Source organism: Haemaphysalis longicornis, unplaced genomic scaffold (assembly GCF_048455015.1).
Source record: "Haemaphysalis longicornis isolate Haplotype H1 unplaced genomic scaffold, Haemaphysalis longicornis Haplotype H1 scaffold_7, whole genome shotgun sequence".
In the NCBI taxonomy this organism is placed as follows: domain Eukaryota; kingdom Metazoa; phylum Arthropoda; class Arachnida; order Ixodida; family Ixodidae; genus Haemaphysalis; species Haemaphysalis longicornis.
Window position 1 is genome coordinate 110,573,690 of NW_027526422.1, and position 27,458 is coordinate 110,601,147.

Consider the following 27,458-nt stretch of genomic DNA (forward strand, 5'->3'; position numbering starts at 1 on the left):
TTTAGCCGTTAATGTAAGCGTATCCAAGATTTCTTGCAACTGGCAAGATGAAAAGAGCAAAAGAAATCTGCTCCGACATATCAGTGGTGGACGTATGCAGAAAAATTAGGGAGGTAAATTTCCCTAAAAGCCGGAAGAAAAGCGAAAAGGAGCATACGGGCATTCGCACACTCCTTCCTGTGCAATCTAACGGCGAGCTGACCATTTGACCAAAACTAGAGACGCGGTTACAGTTAGAGCATGCGCTGTGCACGTAACAAAGCGCTCAATGATCGACGGGGTATTTACTGGTGCAAAACGACATCGCTCGTACAAGTGCCCTGGCATCTGTTCGCCCATTGACCGAGGTATATTTGCCGTAACCACTCTGAAAATATGACAAAGCAATCAACCACAGATTTTTGTTTTCTCCCTGTCTCCATAAATGCCTTTAGGTTTCTCTTACGAGTTAGCCGAAGTTATATTTTGAGTGTACGAGCGTTCTATTTATTCATAATTGTGACATCGTCGATGACGCCTCTTGGAAAGTACATGAAATCGTCTTGCTCCCGCCAAGATGATCACTGCTCTTTCCCCATGCCAAAAGAATTCCAGGTGACTTTTCGCTGATGCATGCAGTCATCGCCCATGACAATGCCGTATCGTTACGACTTCATAAAGACAGTAATTACAGAACCTCAAATACAAAATCGTCAGCCAATAAAGTTTGGCTGACGATTATGGTCCGGGCACACACGAAATTTAGTTACATGGCGAAGTAAAAACTTCTGGCTGACAACGTATATCTGCTGCGTCTAAAGAAGGGATGGCCGCATCAGCGTACGCGCGAAGGCGTCCGATGTATGCTGGCGTTGTCTCCTAGCACGTCTCTACAAAGGACCATGGTTAGCACCTTTCGCCCTACTTTTACACTCCGCTTTCCTGTCTCGGCATAGCGCACTCCGTCTCACATTTTCACTGTACTTTCCGCCTGCGCTTTCATGCTCATTTCATCTCGTTTGTCTTAGGTGTCCCCTTCGTTCGCTAACGCACAACGACGGTGGACGGCGACGTGGCACCACTGGAAGGTACGCTTGAGGGCTCCGCACCAAAACCCGTTGATCGTGATAAAAACAAACACAGTGGGTATGCCAAATGTTATATTTAACCCCATTTTAAGCATAGCTTGAAGAAACCTGACTAAATGAACAGGCCAAAATTAAAAACTCGCACTTTACTCTTGCCGCTTTATTACCATATGCAGATCATGAATAAGGAAGTGCGCCCACGCTGGGGATTGGTTCAGTGCGGCTTCCAATTCTAGCCACACAAGGATTCGAGGCAGCCCTGACTAAGACCTCGCTCCTCTGCGGCGTCAGTGGCTCCTTCTGCACGGTCACTGGTTTCTCTGTCTCCACTGGGGTTTGGAGCAGCCCCCACTTCTGTTGCTGATAAAGACGAATGAGAACGAATAGGGTGCGTTAGAAAACGTAACAACGGCCAGTCAATTACAAACTTTATATCTACCAAAAAATACAGAAACTATTATTTAAACCCCGCTTCCAGCGTTGCGTTAAAAAATTTGCCGGTTGGGTAAACGCTAACATGGGTAAAAGGCGGGGAACACTTCAGTACAATTTATACTGGAGTGAAAACATGTATGAGAGTTACCCACAACACAAGAGAAGCTATTTTTGCAATGTCGCGCATTTTTATAGTAACATTGCCTGCTTTCGCTGCGCTATGTTTTTTGCATAAATGGAAATACCCTGCACGCACTCCAGCACACTATTTTTACTTGCACATGTTCGAATCGAAGAACACGCTTGTAAAACCTCGAAGTAAAAACTGAATTTTACGCACACTATACCTGCACCGTCTTGCGGTCTGCGAATACCAAAGTTAGCTGCCTAGTGTAAGGTGTCCTGGGTATAATTCACGACGGCTGCAATCTGGGCGTAATTGTTTCGACAGTGTTTAATTAGCTAATATTTAAAAATCCGCAAGCAAGCTACTCGCTAAAACCTCTGCCTGCGCATTAGAAATAGTATTCCTAGCTTTTCCCGCAGCTTTGACTTTCATGCTGCCTGCAGATGTTCAGGACTAATATTTCATAGTTGGGTTTGCTAAGTTTACCACATCAAAAATCGTATAAGCGAGATTCTTGAAACGCTCATCTTCAAAGCAATATTGATACCTGACACCACGCAAGCGTGAGTGGGTTCTGTGTTCTTCTAATTTCAACTCTTTGCAGCATATATTTGCCCAACAAGAAAAGACACCACGGGCATCACAGTTTACAGTGGTGTTATTTCTATATTTTGATAAAACTGATTTTTCTTATGCCGCTCATAAGTAGCCAAATGGACAGCCACGTGTCCCAGTTGCAAGCTTCTGGTGCGTGTTGTTTGTCCCGCACAATAGCCCAACGTTTTTGTTATAACACCTAATATCAGGCAAAAACACTCTAGTACTTGCACCCAAAAGGAAAAAAGCAAGGCATAGGATTCAAGTCTTATACAATATTCACTAATTATATGACCCATCTACCATTTATACAAATATAAATCGCATGGTACCCCAAAAGGACCGGATACTACGCCTACAACTCTTAGCACGATTGGCCCTTCTACTGCATTATCAGTTAAAACGTTATTCCGCAAGGGCAAGATGCCTCCTCTTCTTCCACTAGACTGCTTAGAAGACGTGTTGGAAGCCATTGAGAAAATGTGACCACGTGGATCTGCAAACAGTTGTAACGAATGACAGCATTTAGCACGCGTACCTACCCGTCATGAGAAGACCAGGAATAGCCAGGACGAGCAGAACAACTTGCAGCTTCATAATGATGATTGGCGAGTACTGCAACGTATAGAGACACAATTTTAGGGCACTAGCATTATGAATATTACACTTTTTTTTTATAAAACCAGCACGATATTTTTCTCAAACCTTCACCCTTTTTAAATGTGAGCTGGCAATACTCCTATAGCGGCTTAAGGAAAGAACATGCTCTCCTAGAATCCCATGGTTGTCAGTCTGCTGTTCGATGAAAACGTTTAGTGTCTATAAAAGCGCTCTAATAAAGCTATCTTGCACGCTATGAAAAAACTCGTATGTGGGTACAGTATAGTAAATTTTCTGGTAGCGAGAATGTGAGCCGGCAGAAAAGTGCGGGAAATGATTTTTAGGCAGTACTTACCATCGTTATGTCTTCCAATACGACTGCACTTGTTCTGGTAGCAGACACTATCTAAACACGCCTGACTTTGAACCGGCAGTGCGCCTTTGCCATACGTGTGAGGCAATTAGGTGTGCACAAACCAGTTTTTAATGTGGGTTTGTAGCAAGTCATTTAAAATGACATAGAATAAATCACTGACCACAATTTTTTTCCCATAAATTTCTGCTTCTATAGTTTCCGCAGCTTAGCTGGGCTCATGAGTTCTTTTCGAGATAGCGTGCCAGTCTGTGACTATGGCACGGAAACACCCACAATGCAAATGGATTTGGGGCTTACGTTGGTGTTTCATAATAAATTTTTCTCATCCATTTTGTAATTTTGCGGTTCTTCCCATCGTGCCTTCAGTGTGAGCAATTTTTGTAATGCACTTTCGGCCTAACATTCTTGGTGCTCAATGAGCGCACTGTCAGTCCTGGAAAACAAGACTACACACTTAGTTATAGCTTTCTTCCAAAAGTGTCTAGAGAATAGCTCCTAATTAACCACCCGTTTGAATGTTTCGAGACAGCCTCGCTGCAATAGTCAGCACAACTGAGCACAGAAGTCATGAGCGGCCGCAAACGCGGGGGCCATCAAAGGATAAATCACTGAAGCATGAGTAGGGCACCAGATGAAACAATATTGGAACCGTAAATATAAATGTTTTGTCTTGAATGGGTGCTCCTACACTCCAGCTTGTTCGGGCTATCCCTGAGTAGACTGCTTGACCAGAACTGCAACTGTTTACCACCATCCTTGGCTCTTCAGAGGGAACCACGCTGATGAGCAGAGGGAAGTCTGGGGCTGCTAAGAATTGCCTCAGAGCAGCGCCCCGTCACTTCTTCGCCATTCGACGAGGTCTACATACTTGCGGCGACTGCAGTGAAGTCCACCCCGCATGTTCACTGCCCTCGCTCCTCCGATACGGTGATTTTAAATACAGTCGGGCCACACTCTGGTCACTTACCAATGCACTATCTGTTCTCTTCAAAATGGGTACTTAATTATCACACAATTTTAGCACAAACGTAAGGCGAAAACACAAACTTCGAGATGATAGGGCATTTTTTTGCAATTTAGAAGTATTTATGCCAGAGCGTTTTGTTTTACTTGTCTATTTATTTGTGGCTCTGCTGATTTCTGAATAAAAATAGTTATGCCGGGTAGCAGCTAAGGGCTTGCAAACGTGGTGTATTCACGTACAGGTGTGGTTATTAGCGGGCTACGCGTGATAAATCAACCCGTCTTAGATAACTGGTGCACGCATTAGAGAGCCCCGCAATAGCTGTACCTTGGCCTAGTTGGTGGAAATCTCTAAACGTAAGCAAAACCACCTTTGACGAGGCTGGAGAAAAAGTAGACAAACTGTTGCACACATGTTTCTGTACTCCCATTTCGTTCTTCGGTGACGCACCATCACATTATTGGAAGCTTTCGAGATAGCTCCATATCTATAAACACGAGACGTAAATGCTTCAAATTTTTCAGTTAGAAAAGCCCAGACCAAGCGCAATGTTTTCTTATATCTTTTACCTTTCAGTGAGATATTCCGCAATCAGTATACAAATTCCACCAAAATCACTTCAGCATTTCTTGCAAGATAGTAATTTCAGCAGTAGTGCAAAGAGACACCTAAGAAGCGAGAATTTTCAGGAAGAACGTGCTCGTCGAATACAATGGATTGATTTTAGTTTACCTAAGAAGCGGGAATTTTCAGAAAGCAGGTGCAGGTCGAATATAGTGCATTGATTTTAGTTTACCTCTCGCTTTTTGTCGTTATCACCGGCGATGTGCATTTGGCACGGGGAAAGAAGCCAGAAAATACACTACATTTACGCGTCTTACAATCGCAATTATAGCTTACAGGAGAAAATTGCGTGCGGTAGTAAAAACCTTCGCCGGTTTCCTCTAAAATGTATATTGTTAGAACACAGCCACCATCGACATGTTGATAGCCGTCTTCAATTCCTTAAAGTGTTCCGCAAGCTCTTTCTGGTCCTTCCGCTATCAGACTTAGCCGCCTCAGGTTTCCTAAGCCTCCCCGGTCATTATCGTCCGAAGATCGCGTTTGCTGAGCGCAACCACAATTAGAAATATAGCTATGAAGAAAACGTTGTGTTAAGTAACAGCAACCTTCATCGCCTTCCTCTAAAATGCATCCCCATTGAACGTAGGCAAATCTGACATTTTGGTCACCGTGTTGAATTCCTTAAATTGTCGCGCAACACATTTAAATCTAAGTGTCCATTGACAAAGTCCGGTTTTGTGTACAGCTTAGCACATAAGACGGCTCAGATACGTCAAAGAATGAAATATATGTGCCTTTTTTTCATATGGATTTTTCAGATAACTTTATTTTCAACATGCCTTCCTATTAACAAAATACAACTTCAGCTGTTTACCTACTTCGAGAATATGCATGCTTATGAAAGCCATTGCTCTCTAACTGGCCTAGTCGTTCGTTTGCGCAAAGAAACAAACCGTGAAGAAACCACTTTTTACCTAACGTATTTTTCACATAGTTGCATGTTCGCAGTGCTGTGAAAAAACAGTATAGTGCATACTGCACGTTCTCCTTTGACAATAATTATAGCGATAGAGGTTTTCCGTTACTGCGCACATTTTTGTGTCATGAGGCATCAGCAGCACTCGTGTTCTCAGTCGTGCTTCGCAGGTATCGGTGGAATGTGTACTATCACGCGAACCTGAAGACCACAGCCGGTGCATGAAGCGGGTGCCAGTACGTAGGTGGAATTGAACCCAGTGAAAAATTGAGTGCTGAAAGAAGGGCAGATCCTGGCAGGCTTCCCAAGTATGATAGCCCGGAGAACCAAAGGCGGCCACGGGAGTTCAGCCCGTGCCTGCCTGCGGAATGTGGTACGTCCTCTCCTAGTTGGAGCTGACGCCGATGTAATTGTTTTTGACTGCCACACCAAATGAAAATATTGCTTCTAGTCTCACTGTCTCCGCAGATATTCAGCTCTTGAAGACCATAGGCAGAGCATTCAGCAACTCGGCCTGAAAGAACGCCCACGAAAACGAAGATAATATATGGCGTCTGATATCTTTGAACGCAATCGCAGGGGCGCTCAGCAGTTGAGAACAATTATTGAGATCTATGTCAAAAATATTTTAGAATAATCATCATGTTTCCCTATTTCAATTCGAAAACACCGTTCGCTTATATCACAATATCTCATACAAGTTTAAAAAACTCACCGCCTTTGAGAGGACACGAGCCTGTTTCTGTCAGTCTGCTTTACGCGTAAACTAACCAAGTCACGGACTTTAGTGAGCTTTTATGGGCCTACCGCGAAGACACGAGATGGGCAAGAATTCCGTCTTGTTTATTTCTAAAATAACTGTTCAAGGTTTTTGAAATAAATGCCCTTGAAAAGCCTGTGTGAAATCTTATTGTAACATCCTGGGCCTTGGAGTCCTGACAGTACAAAGGGCATTTTCAATGTTTGTTTCAAACCAAAAATGGGCTACAGTCCAGAGCTTGGCATTTACTATAGCCAAGTGTAATTAACAGATTTTCTTTCCTAGCTGTCACATCAGAACAAATGCGCAGCGTCTGACTTTTTATCTCTTAGGCTGCTATTCCAATAACTGTGCAAACAATATCAAGCCGGATACAAGCTGCACACAGATAGCCAAATACTTCTGTGACAGCACAAAAGTTATCTTTACATTTCACAGCATCACTTTCAGTGGCTTTGCGGGGATGCATTATATTTCAAAAAAAAACTCAGAGTTTTCTACTTTCTAAGGACTCATGCTGTACAATATACATGACCCGTACGACACTGAAAACAACAGCAAACATACTGTCCGTACCTCCTTAGGAGAAAGAATAAACACGATCGAAATCCTCCCAATATATAAACCTCAAACGGAGATGCACCTTTTTTATGTGAATTTTAGAACAAGGAGGCTTCAATTAAGCTTAAATTGCGTTTAGCGCAACTCAACTTTTAACATTTTCCAAGTTCCTACCACAATGACTGTACATGGGCTTAGCATGAGGCTACGGCACCTCCTACGTCACATCAGTGACCTCGCGCGGAAACATTGACACCGGATATTGCGCGAGGTGCATGCCGGGACATACGCGGAAAATTTGAAACCTAGGCGTGGTCGATCATCACCAGGATGATGGTGATGATTCATAGTGGTATTCCCTTTGTAGCGGGGTGATGACGCGTCATCTTACCAACAAGAAACTAAAAAATTATTATACCTATCTTTACACTCGTAGTTTCATACTGGTGCTGCTCTTGGGGCAGGCACACAAAACTTATTAGGCACAAACTATTTTTTTTTCTGTTATCAGCGGTAGCTGTCCTAAGCAATATTCCCCTCTCTGCTTTTCATCCACCAACATTGTAATCTTCCTTTCGTCGCCACGACACTGCATGTGTACTGCCCTTCAATCCTAGCGCTTCTGGAAGCCGAATATTTCCCTCTAAATTTGAATCGACATACTCGCATTTTATACTATCTGCAGCATAGCTTCTGTTTCTTTTCCGCAGATAGCGCATACCGCATCATTTTGTACATATTTCCCCACAATGCTCTTAGTTCCAAGCAACCTGCTCTAGCCTTAAAGGGCAAAGCACTGTCCTTGAAATTATCGTAGACATTTTCGTTTCTGATGTCAAATTTGTCAGCCCTGTTCATCTCTAACGAAGTTTTAGGTTCCATTTTTCTCTCTCCATTTATTGGGTTCTATCTGGCTTGCCTTTTTTTTTGTTGTCTTGGCTGTCTTGGATACTCCACTGTTCTTTCCTTATATCGTCATTAGCCTTCTAGCATTCCTTAGTCACTGCGGGTCCAGGCTTTTCTTGTATAGGCACCTAAAAAGGTTGGCTGTCCACCTACGTTGCTGGATTGCTTTCAACCTCTTCTCAAAGCATATTTTATTCTGCCCGTCTCGAACATCAAACGACTGCGGGCCCATATCTCGCTGCACTACTTCATTTGCTGTTCTTCCTTGCACTCCTCCGGCCAAACGGCCTACCATTCCCTGGTTCACATCAAAGCGTGCTAAACGTCTGATTTTAAGCAGAGTAAGTCGTCAACAAACTTGAGACCCGGAACAATTACTGCTTTCCACATTCCTCTCACTCCTTCATATTTGTTATGCCCCCACAGAGCTGTATGCTGCATAATGGCTGCGTTTTTCTTTTCCTCACTCTTAAGTTGCTCCTCGTGAGTTCTTAAGTAGTTATCCCTTTCGTTTATCCACAATCCCAAATATTTTTATTATTTGACTTTGGATCATTCGACATGCGGGATTGACACTGCTCGCGTGCTAGTGTCTTTGAAATCCATTATTCTAAATTTTTCTGGCTAAAGTGTCACCTGAGGTCAGTGCCTTCCTGGCGACTGATATTTGTGAGCCGTTGCATATCAGGCTGGTTATCAGCTAAAACAACAATGTCGTCCACTTATAACATTCCCGGAATACGCTGCTGTACCAGTTCGCCTTGCAACATATGCATCTGGTTGAACCAGAATTACCTTCTTCTAGTTTCGTTTCTAACCCTGCCATGTATTGGGCTCACAGGACACCCCCGTTTCAGTCCCCGCTGGGTGTTTGCCTACTGTGCGCATTCCTGTCCGTCCCACGTCACGTGCACTCTATTATCGTTATAAATTGCTATAAGAAACTCTACTAACTCGTCATCTAATCCCTGGAGGTGCAGGAATCTCGGCTGTCTGTTTGCATTGTCATATGCTCATTGATTGTCCAAGAACGTAATTAATAATGGTCTATTCTGCAATTTCGCAAATTAAATGCACTGTGATGCCACTAAAAATTATCATCCAATCGTCTGTTTTGTCTAAATTCATTCCGCAGTTCTCCAAGGATTGCATTTTCTTCCATTCATGCTTGAATTTCTGATTTTGTCGCCGGAATTACGAATATACAGAACACGGATGTTACTGTGAATGGCTGGATCACTCAATGCTGGCCTTGTTGCCTGAGCCCTTATATAATAAATTAATCATACATTCTAACCATTATTTCGGTATTTGCTTGGTTTGTATCACCTTATCAATTGCCCTCATAAATGATGCCTTACATTTAGGTCCATGCAGGTTTATGAGCGCATTGGTATTCCGTTCGGCCCACTGCTGTATGGGGGGGGGGGAGAACTTTCCTCTGATTTTTTTTTAATCAAGTTTGCTCAAACTTACTTCCCCTTTCGCAGTCTTCTGTGGCGCAGATGTTATAGATGCAGGCTTGCCTACCTCTATTTCCCTGAACTTTTCTGTTATCCTTTCATAAATAAATGCCAACGCCTGCTCTCCTACTAAATGTTTTCCCTCCTCATCAATCAAGAATTTTTGATCGATATCGTTTCTTGAGCCTAGTATTTTACATGGTTCCAAAACTTCTTCAATGCCATTTGGTCCTGGTGCCATTTGTCTTGGAGCCATTTTTACTTTTTTGCTTGATGATTGGTTGCACCATTTTCTGCACTTCCAGTTTCTTTTCCCTACAGATATCCCGTTTTTCCTTCACTACCTGCGGTTTCATAACAGTTCTTTTTGCCTCTCTATATTCTCTCGACGCCTTTTTTCGCTGGTCAATAGCATCTTTTATTTCTTTATTCCACCAGCTTCTCAGCTGTCTCTTCCCTTCCTTTACATTGGTTTTGTTGCTTGGCTTCATTCATCTTACGCTTTATGGACGCGATCATTTCGTTGTACTCCCAATCTTTATCTTTGTACCTATTAATTTCGTCTTCCATCATATCAGCAATAAGCTTTACCTGTTCATTGTTCAAATTAGCTCCTCCGGTTCCACCTATTTTTAAATTTGTCCGGGTTGCGCCTCCAAAGTGCAATGTTGTCACGCGAGGGTCGCTTCTTAAGCTGTCTGCTCCGTTTTCATCTATCCTCATTTCCCGCAATGTTTCGTATACTGTTTCGGAGACTAGACAATAGTCTATGCTGGACTACATGTTACCGCTTCCCCACGTTATTTGTCCGTCACACTTGTTTTCTGTGTTTACTATTACAATCCTGTTTTTGTGACATATATTTATCAGTACGGACCCGATGTGATTTGGTGTATCCATCCAAATATTCTATGTGAGCATTCATATATCCACCTAAGAATATTTCACACGAATATTTAAACTCGTTTATATTTCTTCTCAAACATTTCACCTGTTCCTCATTTTAGTCTCCAGCTCTGCTTCCGGTCCACAGTTACACAACTCCTAACCATGTATTTTTCCCCGCCATGCAACCCGTAACCCATAGCTGCTCTATGCAGCTTTCATAAACTCTCTACCAGTCGGTCTATTGTTTAATAATCATTCGAACGCCTCCCCCTTTCTTTATTCTTGTGGTCCTGTTGCATGGTTTCCAGAAATGATTTCCTCTATCAGGTGGTTGTTCCAGGTCTCGAACGTGAGTCTGCACGAAAGCGTACACTTTTATTTTGAGTAAGTAACTGCGGAATCTAAAGCAACAGAACCACTTAACAAATTGCAGGCAGCCATCTTAGATTCGTCGTTCTTTGGCGAATCTTTTTTTTTTTGTTTGTTTTAGCATTACTTTATATACATTCACTGATGTGGATACGGGATTTCATACAGGAAACGATTTTATGCGGTTATACCGGTATGGGCATTGCAATAAACGAGAATATGCTTCGAATACCTTGTGAATTTGCAAATATATCGCACATATATATTTGTTTGTTTTAGGAAAACTTTATATACATTCACTGATGTGGATACGGGATTTCATACAGGAAACGATTTTATGCGGTTATACCGGTATGGGCATTGCAATAAACGAGAATATGCTTCGAATAACTTGTGAATTTGCAAATATATCGCACAATTCAAAGAAGACATCTGCGTTTCTTACCATGCAGCAATTATTCTTTACACTAAAATACAAGAGCTGTACAAAACATAATAATGTTTTCTTGTGTTACACTGCCTCACACAAAATCTCTCGTGATATTCTTTTCAGAAGGAAAATTTTGGCATATTCATTTTCTCATGGGATGTACCGATAACAAGAGCTCTCCCACACGCTCCCTAGCTTGTTTGGAAAAGAATTACCCATTGGTTTATTTTGTGAAACTCGTGCCCGAATTCCCTAAAACAATGGTCGTCACTTTCAATTGACCCAGCTCTGAGGCGGAAATGCGTGTGGTCCTCGGTTTGGCAGCGCTGCAGGCGGCCTAAAAACTTTACAAAACTGGCAGAGTGAACTAGGGACATGGCCCCGTCTTGGACCTATAACAACGCTTGTAACAAAGGCACTGAATGCCTCACACAAAAGAGTAATGCACAGGACGCACCCTAAAAACTCTAGAGGTTTGTTCACACCAAATCATCCCCATTTGCGTAGGTGCGCGCCATCTGTGGGGACAGCTCGCGGAGTGTTTTGCAACTGGACGCCTGCAGTGTGAAGCCATGTTACTTATTTCCAGACTGAGACCTAATGTATCGACGACATCTCGCGAGAATACACTTTCGGTGGGTGTGAATTTATTCGTTTGACAATGCGACTTGGTACATATTTTTCAGGTAGTTTTGATATAGCACATCGATCAGCTCGAGCCCTTTTTGAAATCACTTGCCTCTGAGGAGAGCCGATGTATTGACAGCAGGGAGGAATTTCAATTTCCTTATAGCTCCATTGTGAATAATTTATGACAGGCGACAAATAACCGAGGATATGTAATATTCATTGTTATATTTTGCCTACCGATCACCGGGCACTACCGCTAGTAGCACATAAAGTGGTGTTATAGCAAACAAGATAGAATTCGAATTGCTTTATCTCTGTCTTCTCCTTACAAATGGGCCACAAAATTTAGTTTAATACTCCAGGATGGGATGTATAGTACGCGAAAAGAGGCTTTTTTCTGTGCGTTTTATCTTTTTGTTATATTTGTTTACAGTACTTTTTACGAAGCTTGTTAGGCGACCCACACGGTGCCTAATGCGCGCGCCTAAGATTTTCTATGCGCTCTATTGCGTTCAGAAATCGTTAAGCTATGTCATTGCTGTACACTGCCTCGCAGCGAAGAATTCAATCTTTCTCCGTACGCAAGAAAAAAACGGGAAAAAAATGCGCCGGGAAAACTATAATCACGTTCCCCATACTACGCCAAGTTGATAAAGTAGGTTGCACTAGTCAACGTGTCAAAGGGTTTTGTACCTGATAGGGTTCTAACCTACCTCGGTATCCCATCAGTGTGTCAAGAAAGATTTCATAATGTTTATTCTCGCCCTGCTTGAGCCTGTGTTTAGGCCCCTTATTATAAGGTTTTGGAAGGCGATGTGCCTGCGTTCGTCTTTTTTGGGGGACTTGTCTGTTTGCTTTTGCGAGCAGGTAATCTCGCCATATATTGTTAATAGCTCCGAACAATCCTGCAATAATTATAGCTTTTCTTTTTCTTGCTGATCTTTACCGCGACATTCCTAAGCTGTTATTATGAATTGAAACCACACACCTCTTCTCAATGTTACGACAGCCTCTGCATACAACACGCTTCCTTCCACAGGAACGGTATAATAGTTTTTTGTTTTAATGGTTCGGAGACCCTCTGCATCATGCCTCGATGCTTTTGAACCCGTGTGCATTAGACTGTGCAGCTATTGATGACTTCGCGAAGCACGTGGATCATGTCCGGCGGCTGGTAGGACCATTTACGCCTGGAAATCAAGAGGGGAGCACCGAATTCAGCACTACGACGGTAGCAGACTAGACTTTACCGTCTAACCTGTCTCCCTGCTCTGGCCATCGGTGTCGGTAACTTTTCCTGGCATAAGCAACGAACTTCTGAAATACCACTGACTCGGCCAAGTTGCCTCTTCGCTTAAAAAGTACGCACATAAAACTGCAAAAATGTTCTGCTACTGGGCGGGAGTATTTGCTAACATGTGACTATAAAATATTTCTACTTCAATGCTTCCTACAAGTAGGGTAAGGCAGCGTTTATGACCTTTGTTTTAAAGGTGCGTCACACGGAACCATCGCTATTTTAAACCTGGTGGTAAATACCATCGAGTTTTGGCTACTATTGCAAGCATACGCAACAGATAAAAAACCCCTCAACGCTATTGAAATACAGCTTTGTTAAAGTGAATGAATTAATTAATTTAAACTATGCAATTACGGGAATACCAGAGCAAGTATATATTCTACGACGTGCGTAGGTACTGCTGTCATAGCGCGAATTCCAATGGTTTGTCTGCTGCTATTGTTTGCGAATACTTCAGCAGTGGCCTCGCGGTGATTGATTTGTGGGGAATTTTTTTCGCGTTCCACAGAGACGTGGGCAGATAAAAACAGCAGAAATACTGCCATGATGCACTTACCCTTGCTTTTCCGATAAGAGCTGAAACATCAACTGAAGGCTTAATTACGCTGCCATTGCCACTGTCAGTTTTGAATGGTAGAGTTGTTCATTTTTGAAGTTTTTTGGCCTGCCACAAGGACAACTGCCAAGTACCCATCATAGGCGTTCTCTTCTGTAATATATTACCTTTTTCCTTGGTCAGAACCATTCTACATTAGGGCGCACATAAAACTCCCTGAATTCCACCGTATTTTCCAGAAACACAAATCTAACTTAACAAACAAGATAAAAACTCATTCTCTTTTGAGTTCAGGTGTTTTGTTTGACCCCATCACGTTTATATTGTCTAGAAATGTTTGTTTTTATGGATGTTCATTAGATAAAGAGAAATTTTACTTAACGCGTTTGTAAAGTGTCCCCAAATCTGAGCATAGGACAATATATAAAACTTGAAGTTGTGTGATTTACTGCCAGAAATCAGATGTTTGAAAGCTGAAATGGCTGAGAGAAACTTTAACCTGACCCCTTAGAAGACATTCGTAAAATTATTTGGTATTTTTGTGTGTTTGCAGGGTAATTTATATTAAAGCCGCATTAAGGGCGTTGCTTTGAACTGCATGAGGGGGAAGAACGGTGACCGGATTATGGAGCAAAGATCAAAGAGGGTTATCAGGATGTATATCCGCAACAGACTCACTATAAAAAATTTGCAGACCGCCACGAGGGGGATGATTATTGAACGGGTGGATATACTGGCCCCTAAGACAAATATCTAAGAAAGGCGAGCTGAGTTCAAGAAAGATTCAATTAGAGCAATGCTTCTACAGAGAAATATTTCGAGAATTTATTACTTTAACAGAGAGTTCTAAAAAAGTTCTACTCGGAATGGAAGGCACAGATTGTTTCTATGTCTACTACGATTCCCCACAGGGAGCACCTTGAGTAATCTTGGTGACGCTATTGGCGACACCGGGGACCCTGAGCCCCCATACTCACGCTGTAACCGACCATCGAAATAAGTTTTAAGGGGCAGGGTAGAAACTTCAAACGGTCGCTGTTGGAGCCCATTTCGAGCTTCGGTAGATGGGTTCCCTGTCTGTTTTACCAGGCAGGGAGCTCCGGGATTTATCTCGGTATCCGGGTAACCGGAGCAAAGAAAGATCCCCGTCTTCGGCTTACATACTATGCTATAAGGTATTTTCTAACACCCCCCCCCCCCCCACACACACACACGTGATCGGTCCGTGAAAAGGGGCCGCAGCGAAGTTTCTTTTCCTTCTTTCAAATGGTTCTTGCTCCCAAACCCCGATAATTTCTAGTGCTTTTTCATCATGAAATCCCTTGATAAGACAGAGCCAATCACTTCTCAGTCCTTCATTCTAATCTCACAGTATCTTGGAAGCCTTGACGGCATGTCGCACAAGGCTAAGAAACTGAAAACGGGAGAATTCCTGATTGAGGTAGACAACAAACAGCAGTCCGCAAACCTCCTCGCACTAACGCGCATGGTCGATGTTGACATCAAGATTACGCCACATCGCAGTCTTATTAGCTGGCAGGGTGTAATATATGAACTGGATCTAATAAATGAGACGGAAACAAATCTGCCCGAGGGCGTTCGTGACCAGGGTGTGACGGTGGTGAGGTGGATCACCATACGTCGAAACGACCGAGTAATACAGACAAAACACATAAATTTGACATTTGACCCGTCAACACTTCCTGAGTCGGTCAATGGCCAGCACCTCTGAGACGACCCCACGGCCACGCAGTACGGTGCATCGCGCATAGGGCGCACAGCACCAACAGCAGCCCGCATCGGTAGCTTGGAGCGTTTGTCCCACTATTATTACTGATATAATAAGAATGTGCCCTTAATGTAAGCGTAAATAGCTCGTTGGGCAACCTTATAAGATCTACCTAATTTGCGCTTCCTTTTTCCGGCCTCCGCCAATCGCAGAGCTGGCTGGTATGACAACATTGGTTCTGTTGCGGGAATGACTTAGCAGGTCGCATGGCCATTCTCTTGTTTTATAATTTTACAACTTATTTGAGCAACGTTTACGTTAAAGGTGCTGTCAGCATAATTCTAACGAGCCAATCTTTTGAATAAACCAAACTTGCATTTTTTCTTATGGCTCCTTAAGCAATAAACATTTTTCTCTGAGTAGCCAAGGTACTATTGATAATAAAGCGGTTTCCCGATTTGTTGCGATGTGCGATCGCAAAATATTTGGGTGTGCCTAAAAAACAGAAAAAACAGCAAACCTACATTGTAAGAGGAAAAACGTTTTGCAATCACTTACACCCAGCAATCGGTACAGGGAATATTTTACAATCCGGCGTCACTTGTTAAAAATTTTCTTTGGGATTTGCCCTCCTTGGCTTTACGGCGAATTCCACCAGGGTGTTCAAGCGTTTAATTGCGGACATAATTGCTGTTCACGTAGGTGCATAATGGTTCTTTCATATCAGTTGCCCGCTGTTCTGTAACAGAATGTGCTGTTGGGCTAGTTGATACATACTGAATCGGAGGCTTAGCGCAAAAAAGACGAGGACGATGGCAAACGTGGCAGGCGCTATCTATAACTATCAATCAAAGCGCGCTTCCATCGTTGCGTTGAAAAATATGCAGGTTAGGTCTAAGACGCTAACATCGGTAAAAGGCGGCAAACACTTCAGTACAATTTATACTGAAGTCAAAATATGTATGATAGTTACCCACAACCCAACAGAAGCTATTTTTTCAAAGTCGCGCATTTGTAATGTCGCGCCTGTCGAGTTTGCCACCGTCATCGCGTTTTTTGCGCTAAGCCTACCATTCTGCCCTTTGTTCCATCACTGCAAGCGAAGTTTTCGCTTTGTAATAGCTGCATCTCGAGTGCATATGTTGCTGCTTGCTTTGGTTGTGTACCACCCTGTTTCTACGTATTTTATACATTTAGAGAGCCAACAAGGAATTAACAAGATTATGGAAAACAAAATACTCTATCTATTTTGTATTTCGTGCTGCTTTTCGATTGTTTCATTACGTCTCAGTTGCGAGAACAAATATAAAGATACTTGACCTGGAAAAAAAATCTTTGTGTGTGTGTTTGTGTGTGCTTGCGTGCGTGTGCGTGTGTGTGTGTGCGTTGCGAACCCGCTCGGTCTATGATTCAGTCGAACCGGAACTTAACGTGAACAAAATAAAAATGCGCGCGCGTGTGAGTGCGTGTGCGGGTGCGAGTGCATGTGTGTGCGTGTATGCACGTCTGTGTGCGCGTACACGTGTGCGTGTGTGTGGGTGTGCGTGTGTATGCGTGTTCGTGCGCACATGCGCGCGGGCGTGACGTGTGTGGTTGTGTCTGTGTGCGTCGGCGTGGGCGTGGGCGTGTGCGTGTTCGGGTGCGCATGCGCGTGCACGCGCGCGTGTGCGTGTGCAGGCGCGTGTGCGTTCGTTTGCGTGTGTGCGTGTGCGCGTGTGTATGTGTGTGTGTGCGTGTGTATGCGCCTGTCCGTGTGCGTGTTTGTCTTTGTGCGTGTGGGTGCTTTCATGCTTTCTCCAAAAATTTCTCAGATCTTACAGGCAACTTCAAGCGTTTCCGTTTTAAAGCGTGGAGTATATGTGCCTCTGTATGCTTTTCGTCCAAACCGTTCCAGCCATTAGGGTAACCGCATCAACGATTTGTTGCATCTGGCAAGATGAAAAGAGCGAAAGCAACCTGCTCTGGGGTATCAGCGGCGGACGTATGCAGAAAAAGTAGTGAGGGAAAATTCCGTAAAAGCTGTAAGAAAAGCGAAAAGGAGCATACGGGCATTCGCACACTCCTCCATATGCACGCTAACGGCGAGCTGCCCATTTGACCAAAGCTGGAGACGTGGTTACAATTAGAGCATGCGCTGCGCACGTCACAAAGCGCTCCATGATCAACGGGCTCTTTACTGGTGCAAAAAGATATCACCCGTACAAGTGCCCTGGCATCTCTTCGCCCATTGACCGACATATATTTGCGGTAACCGCTCTAAAAATTTGACAAACGAGTCAACCAGAGTTTTGTTTTTAATTTTCTCCCTGTCTTCATAAATACCATTAGGTTTCTCTTACGAGTTAGCCGAAGTTATATTTTGAGTGTAGGAGCGTCCTATTCATTCATAACGAGGACATCGTCCATGACGCCTCTTGAAAAGGACATGGCATCGTCTTGCTCCCGCCAACATAATCACTGTTCTTTCCCCGTGCCACAAGAATTCTAGAGGTGAGTTCTCGTTGATGCATGCAGTCATCGCCCATGAAAATGCCGTATCGTTACGACTTCATAAAGACAGTAGTCACAGAACCTGAAATACTGGCACAATGTCGTCTTTTATCTGAAAGACGACAGTCCTGCATGCAAGTGGTTTGAGACGAACGAGACCGAGCTGACCAGCTGGGAAGTTTTCAAAACGGAGTTGCGAGAAGTGTTCGGTAAGCCTCTTGGTCGCCAGGTTGCTGCCCGCAAGGAGCTGGCATCGCGCGCCCCGACGTCAACTGAATCGTACGTCGCATACATTCAGGATGTTTTGGCCCTGTGCTCCAAGGCTGACAGCACAATGCCGGAGGCCAAAAAATTGGGCCACATACAGAAGGGCATTGCGGATGACGCATTACACCTTCTTATATGCAAAGTCTGTGCCACTGTAGAGTCCATCAGTAAGGAATGTCGGCCCTTCGAGGAGGCCAAAGGACGCGTATAACCCACAACTTCACCCGACTTCCACACACACAGCGACCTCTTCGTGTGAAGATGGAAACCTACAAGCCCGCCTTCCCCGCCTACAAGATCCCGTTCCATCGCCGTCGGATATCACCAAAATCGTGCGCCGAGAACTGGAGGCTATGACCCCCTACTACAGTGGTTCCATACCGGCCCGATCCGAACGACCTCAACATCTTTGGCCTTATCCAGGCCGTTGTCCGGGACCAAATAGCCAATATGGGCCCTCACCCTGTGTGCTCGATTAGCTCTCCGTTCGGACAAGGGTTCAGGTCACCCGGTCCCCACAACGAACGTCCTCCTCAACGCTACCCACGCCGTAACCCCGCTGAGTGGCGTACGCCGGACGATAAACCCATTTATTTCCAATGCTTTAGAGTTGGCCACATTGCACGGTACTGCCGCAGCCGCCGGGTCTCGTTCTTCCGCAACAGTTACTCCGACTATAGTCCTCGACCACCCTTTGGCTACTCCGATGACTGGCGGAACTGCTTCTCTTCGCGTCCTGAGCTGAACCCTACCAACTTTAACAGTCCCCCACCAGATTCAACCGTTCGCCGTCGCCCCAACGCCGCCAGTCCCGCTCACCACAGACTCGCCGTCCATCCCCTACGTCCGACTACGCTCGACCTTCTTCGGAAAACTAGGGAATGCAGCTCCCGGAGGTGACGCTGCATTCCCGACCACACCCGAAAATGCTCTCTTCACCTCGGCTACCCGGAACAAGTTACTGGACATTGAAGTTGAAGGTGTTCCTGTCAGTGCCCTCATCGATACAGGAGCGCATTGATTTGTTATGAGTGCAAATCGTCGCCGCCGTTTACGCAGAGTTATGACGCCACCAACATCACATCTTGTTAGAGTCGCTGATGGAGGGACACCTGTTGTTATCGAAATGTGCTCTGCTCGTGGGGCTGCAGCTGGTTATCAAACGACTGTTTTGTTCACGGTGCTTGGACGTTGCTCGCATGACCTCATCCTTGGCCTTGACTTTTTATCTGAGCACGCCGCCCTCATTGACTGTTCTACCAATGTCCTTCACCTCGAGATGCCAATTTTAACAGCTCCCGACGACGCTTCCGACGAGAGGCATTCCTCCAAAAAGCCCATTCGCTTGGCTTGGAGAGCAATACCTTATGTTCCCCTGTCATGCAGATTCCGAGTTCTCGACGGTGATTGCGTAGTGTCACCAATTATTGATGTGCTGCTTGCGCACAGCGTGAGCCTACCTGATACCGTAGTTAGTGTTACCAACAAGGAAGTCACGTTGCCCTTCCTCAATTTCAGCTTCTGTCCGCTGGTTCTTCCGCACGGTATGACACTCGCCACGTTGGCGCCGGTTTGTGGTTACGACGTTTCAGCAGCAACCTTTGGCGAACCTTCAATTGATGCTGAAACACCCCGCCCGACTCCTCCACGGGAGGATGCCGAACTTTCGAAGATGATTGCAGCTGATCTAACGCCAACGCAAGCTCAAGACCTGCGTTGCGTTTTGGAGTCATACAGCGACATCTTAGATTTCGGTGATCGTCCTTTAGGCCAGACATCTATCGTCCGTCATCGTATTAACACCGGAGACGCCAGCCCTGTGCACAAACGGCCGTATCGTGTGTCCCACGCTGAGTGGCTGGTTATCCAAAAATAGGTGGACAAAATGCTTAATGGAGACAACATTGAACCATCCTGAAGTCCTTGGGCGTCACCGGTTGTCCTGGTAAAAAGAAAGATGGAACCTGGCGATTGTGCGTGGACTACCGGCACCTTAACAAAATCACAAAAAAGGACGCCTATCCCCTTCCAAGAATCGACGATGCGTTCGATTGCCTTAATGGTGCCCCGTACTTTTCTTCCACTGATCTCCGCTCCGGCTACTCGCAGGTCATGTCGATGACAAGGACCGTGAAAAGACAGCTTTTATTACACCGGACTGACTCTACCAAATCAAAGTAATGCCATTCGGACTTTGTGATGCCCGAGCTACGTTCGAGCGAATGATGGACTTTCTCCTCCACGCCTTTAAATGGTCGACTTGCCTTTGCCATCTTGATGACGTTATTGTCTTTTCTCCAACGTTTCCGACCCACCCTCAGCGACTCTCAGACGTTCTGGCCGTTTTTCGCCGAGCCGGTCTTCTACATAACTCTTCCAAATGCAAGTTTGGACGACGGCCAACTACCATCCTCGGCCACCTGGTCGATGCTAAAGGAGTGCAATCTGACCCCGACAAGATTGAAGCTGTGCGAAAATTTCCCGTTCCATGCTCAGCAACATATGCGCGCAGTTTTGTCGGTTTGTGCTCCTATTTCCGCCGCTTCGTCGAAATTTCGCCGAAATCGCCAAACCCCTTAAAGAACTTATCAAGAACGATACTCCATTTGCTTGGGGCCCTGAGCAAGCCGCAGCCTTTTCTCGCCCCGTCGACACTCTGATTAGCTCACCAATCTTGGGCCACTTCGACCCTTCTGCTCCCACGCAGGTGCGCACTGACGCCAGTGGCGATGGCATAGGTGCTGTGCTCACCCAAGTCCAGTGTGGTCACGAGCGGGTGTTTGCGTTCGCGAGCCGACTCTTGTCTCCGGCAGAACGCAACTATTCCATCACGGAACGCGAGTGCCTTGCGCTGGTGTGGGCTGTCGGAAAATTTCGACCGTACTTAAATGGTCGCGATTTGACTGTAGTGACCGACCACCGTGCGCTCTGCTGGCTGTAGTCTTTAAAAGACCCCACCGGGCGGCTTGGTGGTTGGCCACTACAACTACAAGAGTACAACTTCAACGTTGTTCACAAGTCTGGATATTTGCACAAAGACGCCGACTGTCTATCCCGTTTCCCCGTCGGTACGCCAGACACCGCTGACATCGCTAACGATGCCCACCTCTGGGCAATATCCGATTTCCTCCAGATCGGCGAAGAGCAACGCCGTGACTCTTCATTGCACGCAATAATCGAACGCCTCCAATGTGAACCTTCTGACCCATCGCTACGAGCCTTCCTCCTCAGTGAGGGAGTCCTCTACCGTCGTAACTACCGCTCGGATGGGCCTGACGTCCTCCTTCTGTTACCTGAACACTTGCGCCTAGATGCCCTCCAACAGCTTCACTACGTCCCCTTGGCTGGCCATCTGGTGTTGCGGGAACTTATGCCCGCGCCCGCCACCGATTCCTCTGGCCTGGCCTTTATAAGACGGTCAAACAATACGTCAACGCTTGCGATTTGTCCCAGCGCCGCAAGAAATTGTCAGTGTTCCCTGCAGGTCCCCTTCAGACCGTGGATATCCCGACCGACTCATTCTTCCGCGTGGGCTTAGACCTCCTTGGCCCTTTCCCTTCATCGCTGTCCGGCAATAGATGGATTGCGGTTGCTACCGACTACGCGACCCGATATGCCATCACCCGTGCCCTGTCAACAACCTGTGCCACTGATGTTGCCGACTTTCTCCGGCAGCACGGTGTTCCGCAGGAACTCCTCACAGACCGTAGTCGTTCTTTTCTTTCCAAAGTTGTCGCCGACTTGCTTTGCTCGTGCTCCACCCGACACAAGTTGACCACAGCATACCATCCCCAGACAAATGGTCTGACCGAGCGCTTTAATCGCACACTCACCGAAATACTGGCGATGTATGTCTCATCTGACCACGAAGACTGGGATGCCGTGCTTCAATATGTCACATTCGTTTATAACTCTTCACGCAATAATACCACCGGCTATTCCCCATTTTATCTGTTGTACGGTCGAGAACCAGCTTTGCCAATGGACACTTTACTGCCTGCTCCCACTTCTTCACCAACAGCCTACGCCCACGACGCAATCACGCGGGCTGCGCTAGCACGTAACGTCGCTCGTGCGCGGTTGTGTGATTCCCAGGTGGCCCAAAAGTCCCGTTGTGACGCTAAGCACCACACTGTGTCTTTTCTGCCTGGCTCTCTGGTGCTCCTGTGGACGCCCCTTCGCCGTGTTGGCCTTTCCGCACAGTTGGTGCCCCGTTACACCACACCTTATCAGGTGCTGCGACAGGCGACGAATGTCACGTACGAAGTTTCTCCTTTACTGCCCTCCACATCCCAAGCGTCTCCTTCATCGGACGTTGTTCACGTATCTCGCCTAAAGGCCTATCGGACGCCTGCCGATAGCGACTCCTAGCCAACACCGGGACGGTGCTTTCGCCGCCGGGGGTTTATGTTACGTGACGCTCCAAATACAGGAAAACGACGAAGACGACGAAATACACTGGACGGTGCTCGGTTGAAGAAAGAAGAGAAGTTTGATCGGCCAGCTTTTGAACTGTTCGTTGATGCGCTTCTGCATGCAACCATCGCAGACTGTGTGAATACCGCAAATACGCCCTATTTTCAGCCTAACAATATTAACAGTTTACGGACCACCTCAACACGTTATTCAATAAAAGTTTGGCTTACGATTATGGTCCGGGCACACACGAAATTTAGTTACAAGGCGGAGTAAAGACTTCTGGCTGACAACGCATATCTGCTGCGTTTAAAGAAGGGATGGCCGCATCAGCGTACGCGCGAAGGCGTCCGATGAATGCTGGCGTTGTTTCGTAGCACGTCGCTACAACGGACCATGGTTCGCACTTTTCGCCATACTTTTACACTCTGATTTCCTGTCTCGGCATACGCCCGCTCTCTCACATTTTGACTGTACTTTCCGCCTTCGCTTTCATGCTCGTTCTATCTCGTTTGTCTTTGGTGTCCCCTTCGTTCGCTAAGGCAACACGAGGGATGACGACGATGTGGACCTACTGGAAGGTCAGCATGAGGGCTGCGCACCAAAACACGTTGTGATACAAACAAGCACAGTGGGTATGCCAAATGTTATATTTATCCCCATTTGAAATGTCGTTTGTTCAAAACTTTAATAAATGAACATGCTAAAACTCAAAACGTGCACTTTACTCTTGCAGCTTTATTACCATGTGCAGATCATGAATAAGGAACTGCACCCACGCTGGGGATTGGTCCAGTACGGGTTCCCATTCTAGCCACACAAGGATTCGATGCAGCCCTGGCTAAGACCTCGCTCCTCTGCGGCGTCGGTAGCTCCTTCTGCACGGTCACTGGTTTCGCTGTCTCCACTGGGGTTTGGAGCAGCCCCCACTTTTGTTGCTGATAACGACGAATGAGAACGAATAGGGTGGTGTTATAAAACGTAACAACGGCCAGTCAATTAAAAACTTTATATCTACCAAAAAACACAGAAACTATTAATTAAACCCCGCTTCCAGCGTTGCGTTGAAAAATTTGCCGGTTGGGTAGACGCTAACATGGGTAAAAGGCGGGGAACACTTCAGTACAAACTATACTGGATTGAAAACATGTATGAGAGTTACCCACAAAGCAACAGAAGCTATTTTTTCAAAGTCGCGCATTTTATAGTACCATTGCCTTCTTTCGCTGAGGTATGTTTTTGTGCATAAAAGGAAATACCCTGCACGAACTGCAGCACACTATTTTTACTTGATCATGTTCAAATAGAAGAACACGCTTGTAAAATCTCGGAGTAAAAACTAAAATTTCCGCACACTATACCCGCACCGTCTTTCGGTCTGCGAATACCAAAGTTAGCTGACTAGTGTAAGGTGTCCTGGGTATAATTCACGACGGCTGCAATCTGGGCGTAATTGTTTCGGCAGTGTGTATTAGCTAATATTTAAAAAATCCGCAAGCAAGCTACTCGCTAAAAACTCTGCCTGCGCATTAGAAATAGTATTCCTAGCTTTTCTCGCAGCTTTGACTTTCACCCGCCGCGGTGGCTCTGTGGCTAAGGCGTTGCGCTGCGGAGCACGAGGTCGCGGGTTTGATTCCCGGCCGCGGCGACCGCTTTTCTGATGGAGGCGAAAAGCAAAAACGCCCGTGTGTACGAGATTTCGGCGCACGATAAAGATCCCCAGGTGGTCAAAATTAATCCGGAGCCCTCCACTACGGCGCGCCTCATCGCCTGCGTTGCGTCGGCGCGTTAAACCGTACAATCAATCAGCTTTGACTTTCAGGCTACCTGCAGATGTTCAGGACTAATATTTCATAGGTGGGGTTGGTAAGTTTAACACATCAAAAATCGTATAAGCGAGATTCTTTAAACGCTTATCTGCCAAGCAATATTGATACCTGACACCACGCAAGCGTGAGTGGGTTCTGTGTTGGCCTAATTTCAACTCTTTGCAGCATATATTTGCACAACAAGAAAAGACACCACGGGCGTCACAGTTTACACTGGTGTCATTTCTATATTTTGATAAAACTGATTTTCGTTATTCCGCTCATAAGTAGCCAAATGGACAGCCACATTTCCAAGTTGCAAGCTTCTGGTGCGTGTTGTTTGTCCCGCACAATAGCCCAACGTTTTTGTTATAACACCTAATATCAGGCAAAAACACTCTAGTACTTGCACCCAAAAGGAAAAAAGCAAGGCATAGGATTCAAGTCTTATACAATATTCACTAATTATATGAACTATCTACCATTTATACAAATATAAATCGCATGGTACCCCAAAAGGACCGGATACTACGTCTACAACTCTTAGCACGATTGGCCCTTCTACTGCATCATCAGTTAAAACGTTATTCCGCAAGGGCAAGATGCCTCCTCTTCTTCCACTAGACTGCTTAGAAGACGTGTTTGAAGCCATTCAGAACATGTTGACCACGTGGATCTGCAAACAGTTGTAACGAATGACAGCTTTTAGCACGCGTACCTACCCGTCATGAGAAGACCAGAAATAGCCAGGACCAGCAGAACAACTTGCAGCTTCATAATGATGATTCGCGAGGACTGCAACGTATGGAGACGCAATTTTAGTGCACTGGCATTATAAATATTGCACTTTTGTTTTATAACACCAGCGCAATATTTTTCTCAAACCTTAACCCTTTTTAAATGTGAGCTGGCAATACTCCTATAGCGGCTTAAGGAAAGAACATGCTGTCCTAGAATCCCATGGTTGTCAGTGTGCTGTTCGATGAAAACGTTTAGTGTATATAAAAGCGTTCTAATAAAGCTATCTTGCACGCTATGAAAAAAACTTGTATGTGGTTACAGTATAGTAAATTTTCTTGTAGCGAGAATTTAAGCTGGCAGAAAAGTGCGGGAAATGATTTTTGGGTAGTACTTACCATCGTAAATGTCTTCTAGTACGACTGCACTTATTCTGGTAGCAGACACTATCGAGACGCGCCTGACATTGAACAAGCAGTGCGCATTTCTCATACGTATGAGGCAATTAGGTGTGCACAAAACAGTTTTAATGTGGGTGTGTAGCAAGTCATTTAAAATGACATAGAAAAAATCACTGACCGCACTTTCTTCCGGATAAATTTCTACTTCAATATTTCCCGCAGCTTAGCTGGGCTCATGAGTTCTTTTCGAGATAGCGTGCCAGTCTGTGACTATGGCCCGGAAACAGCCACAATGCAAATAGATTTGGGGCTTAAGTTGGTGGTTCATAATAAATTTTCTCATCCATTTTGTAATTTTGCGGTTCTTCCCATCGTGCCTTGGTGTGTGCTATTTTAAATGCAGAGCATTGTAGTCTCTCACGATGTCACCCGCGTTGACGTCCGTAGTCCGCACCGTACCCCTCCCTACTATATAAAAAAAATACTATATGGCGCCAGGTTTCGATCCCTCGACCCTGCGGGTGGAACGCAATGTACATGGTGCTCTACCCACTGCGCCACAAAGCCGACACAGAATGGGACGCTACTAACGCGCCTTATATCGTTGACTCATTCAAATTACTGCTGACGAGCGCTCTCTCGTCAGCAGTTGCCACAAGTGCAACAACATTAACGTAACGCTAACTACTTAACGTCGTGCGCCCCCGGAAATGCTCTGCATTTGATCGTGCCCTTCGCGAGGAGGATGGTTCACTGCGTCTTCCTACTGGCCACTACACTCGTCGCCATCTGTCGGATGTTGTGCGAACCCTTTGCGGCTGATGGCGCGCGATTTGAAACGACATTTTTTGTTTCTTCGATAATGTTCTCGATCCTATTTCCATGGATCTGAAATCAATTTCGTTCTGAGAGTAATGCTTAGCAAACGCCGCGCAACTCACTTTATCGACGTTCATCTGTTCACGTCACACTGCGGACTGCTTCTTCGACGTGTGTGTTTCATTCTAGTCTTTTGTAAAGCAGGAGGTAGCTTTAATAAACTTCGTTCAGAGAAGGTTTGTGTCGTTCTTGGCGACGTGGCAATATTCTGTTTCCTCCGTGTGCTGCACATCGCAGCGCATAAAAAATAAATTGTTGCACGCTGGACCGCGCTCTTTTGTCTCCCTTCGTAATATTGAAATTTTTTGTTGCATGTCATAAAATCAGTTTTATTGTTCTTTTTTCGCATCCTTTTTGTAATGCACTTTCGGCATAACTTTCTCGGTGCTCAATGAGCGCACTGTCAGTCCTGGAAAACGAGACTACGCACTTATTTATAGCTTTCTTCCAAAAGTATGTAGATAATACCTCCAAATTAACCACCCGTTTGAATGTTTGGAGACAGCCTCGCTGCAATAGTCGGCACAACTGAGCACGGAACACATGAGAGGACGCAAACGCGGGGGCCACCAAAGGCTAAATCACGGAAGCATGAATAGGACACCAGATGAAACAATATTGGAACCGTAAATATAAATGTTTTGTATTGAATGGGTACTGGTACACTCCAGCTTGTTAGGACTATCCCTGAGTCGACTGCTTTACCAGAACTGCAACTGTTTAACACCATCCTTGGCTCTTCAGCGGGAACCACGCTGATGAGCAGAGGGAAGTCTGGGGCTGCTACGAATTGCTTCAGAGCAGCTCTCCGTCACTTCTTCGCCATTCGACGAGGTGTACGTACATGCGGCGGCTACAGTGAAGTCCACCCCGCATGTTCACTGCGCTCGCTCCTCCGATACGGTTATTTTCAATACAGTCGGGCCACACTCTGGTCACTTACCAATGCACAATGTGTCCTCTTCAAAATGGTTACTTAATTATCACACAATTTTAGCACAAACATAAGGCGAAAACACGAACGTCGAGATGGTAGAGCATTTTTTTTGCAATTTAGGAGTATTTATGCCAGAGCGATTTGTTTTACTTGTCTATTTATTTGTGGCTCTGTTGATTTCTGAATAAAATTAGCTATGCCGGGTAGCAGCTAAGCGCTTGCAA

At 45.4% G+C, this 27,458-nt stretch overlaps 1 long non-coding RNA gene across 4 annotated transcripts in view; it reads right to left on the reverse strand.

Annotated features, from left to right (window-relative positions):
- Positions 1–1,206: 1,206 nt before the first annotated feature.
- LOC144146812 (uncharacterized) overlaps positions 1,207–27,458 on the reverse strand; it is a 28,364-nt gene continuing 2,112 nt past the window's right edge. Inside the window, exons 1-3 of one of the 4 annotated variants that reach the window (XR_013317723.1) lie at positions 6,422–6,630; positions 2,769–2,841; positions 1,207–1,427 (exon numbers count right to left, since the gene is read on the reverse strand). This is a non-coding gene — a long non-coding RNA (uncharacterized LOC144146812). Of the gene's footprint in view, positions 1,428–2,768; positions 2,842–3,950; positions 4,881–6,163; positions 6,189–6,421; positions 6,631–27,458 lie in introns of those variants that run through there. The other 3 variants (XR_013317724.1, XR_013317721.1, XR_013317722.1) reach the window with 3 other exon arrangements.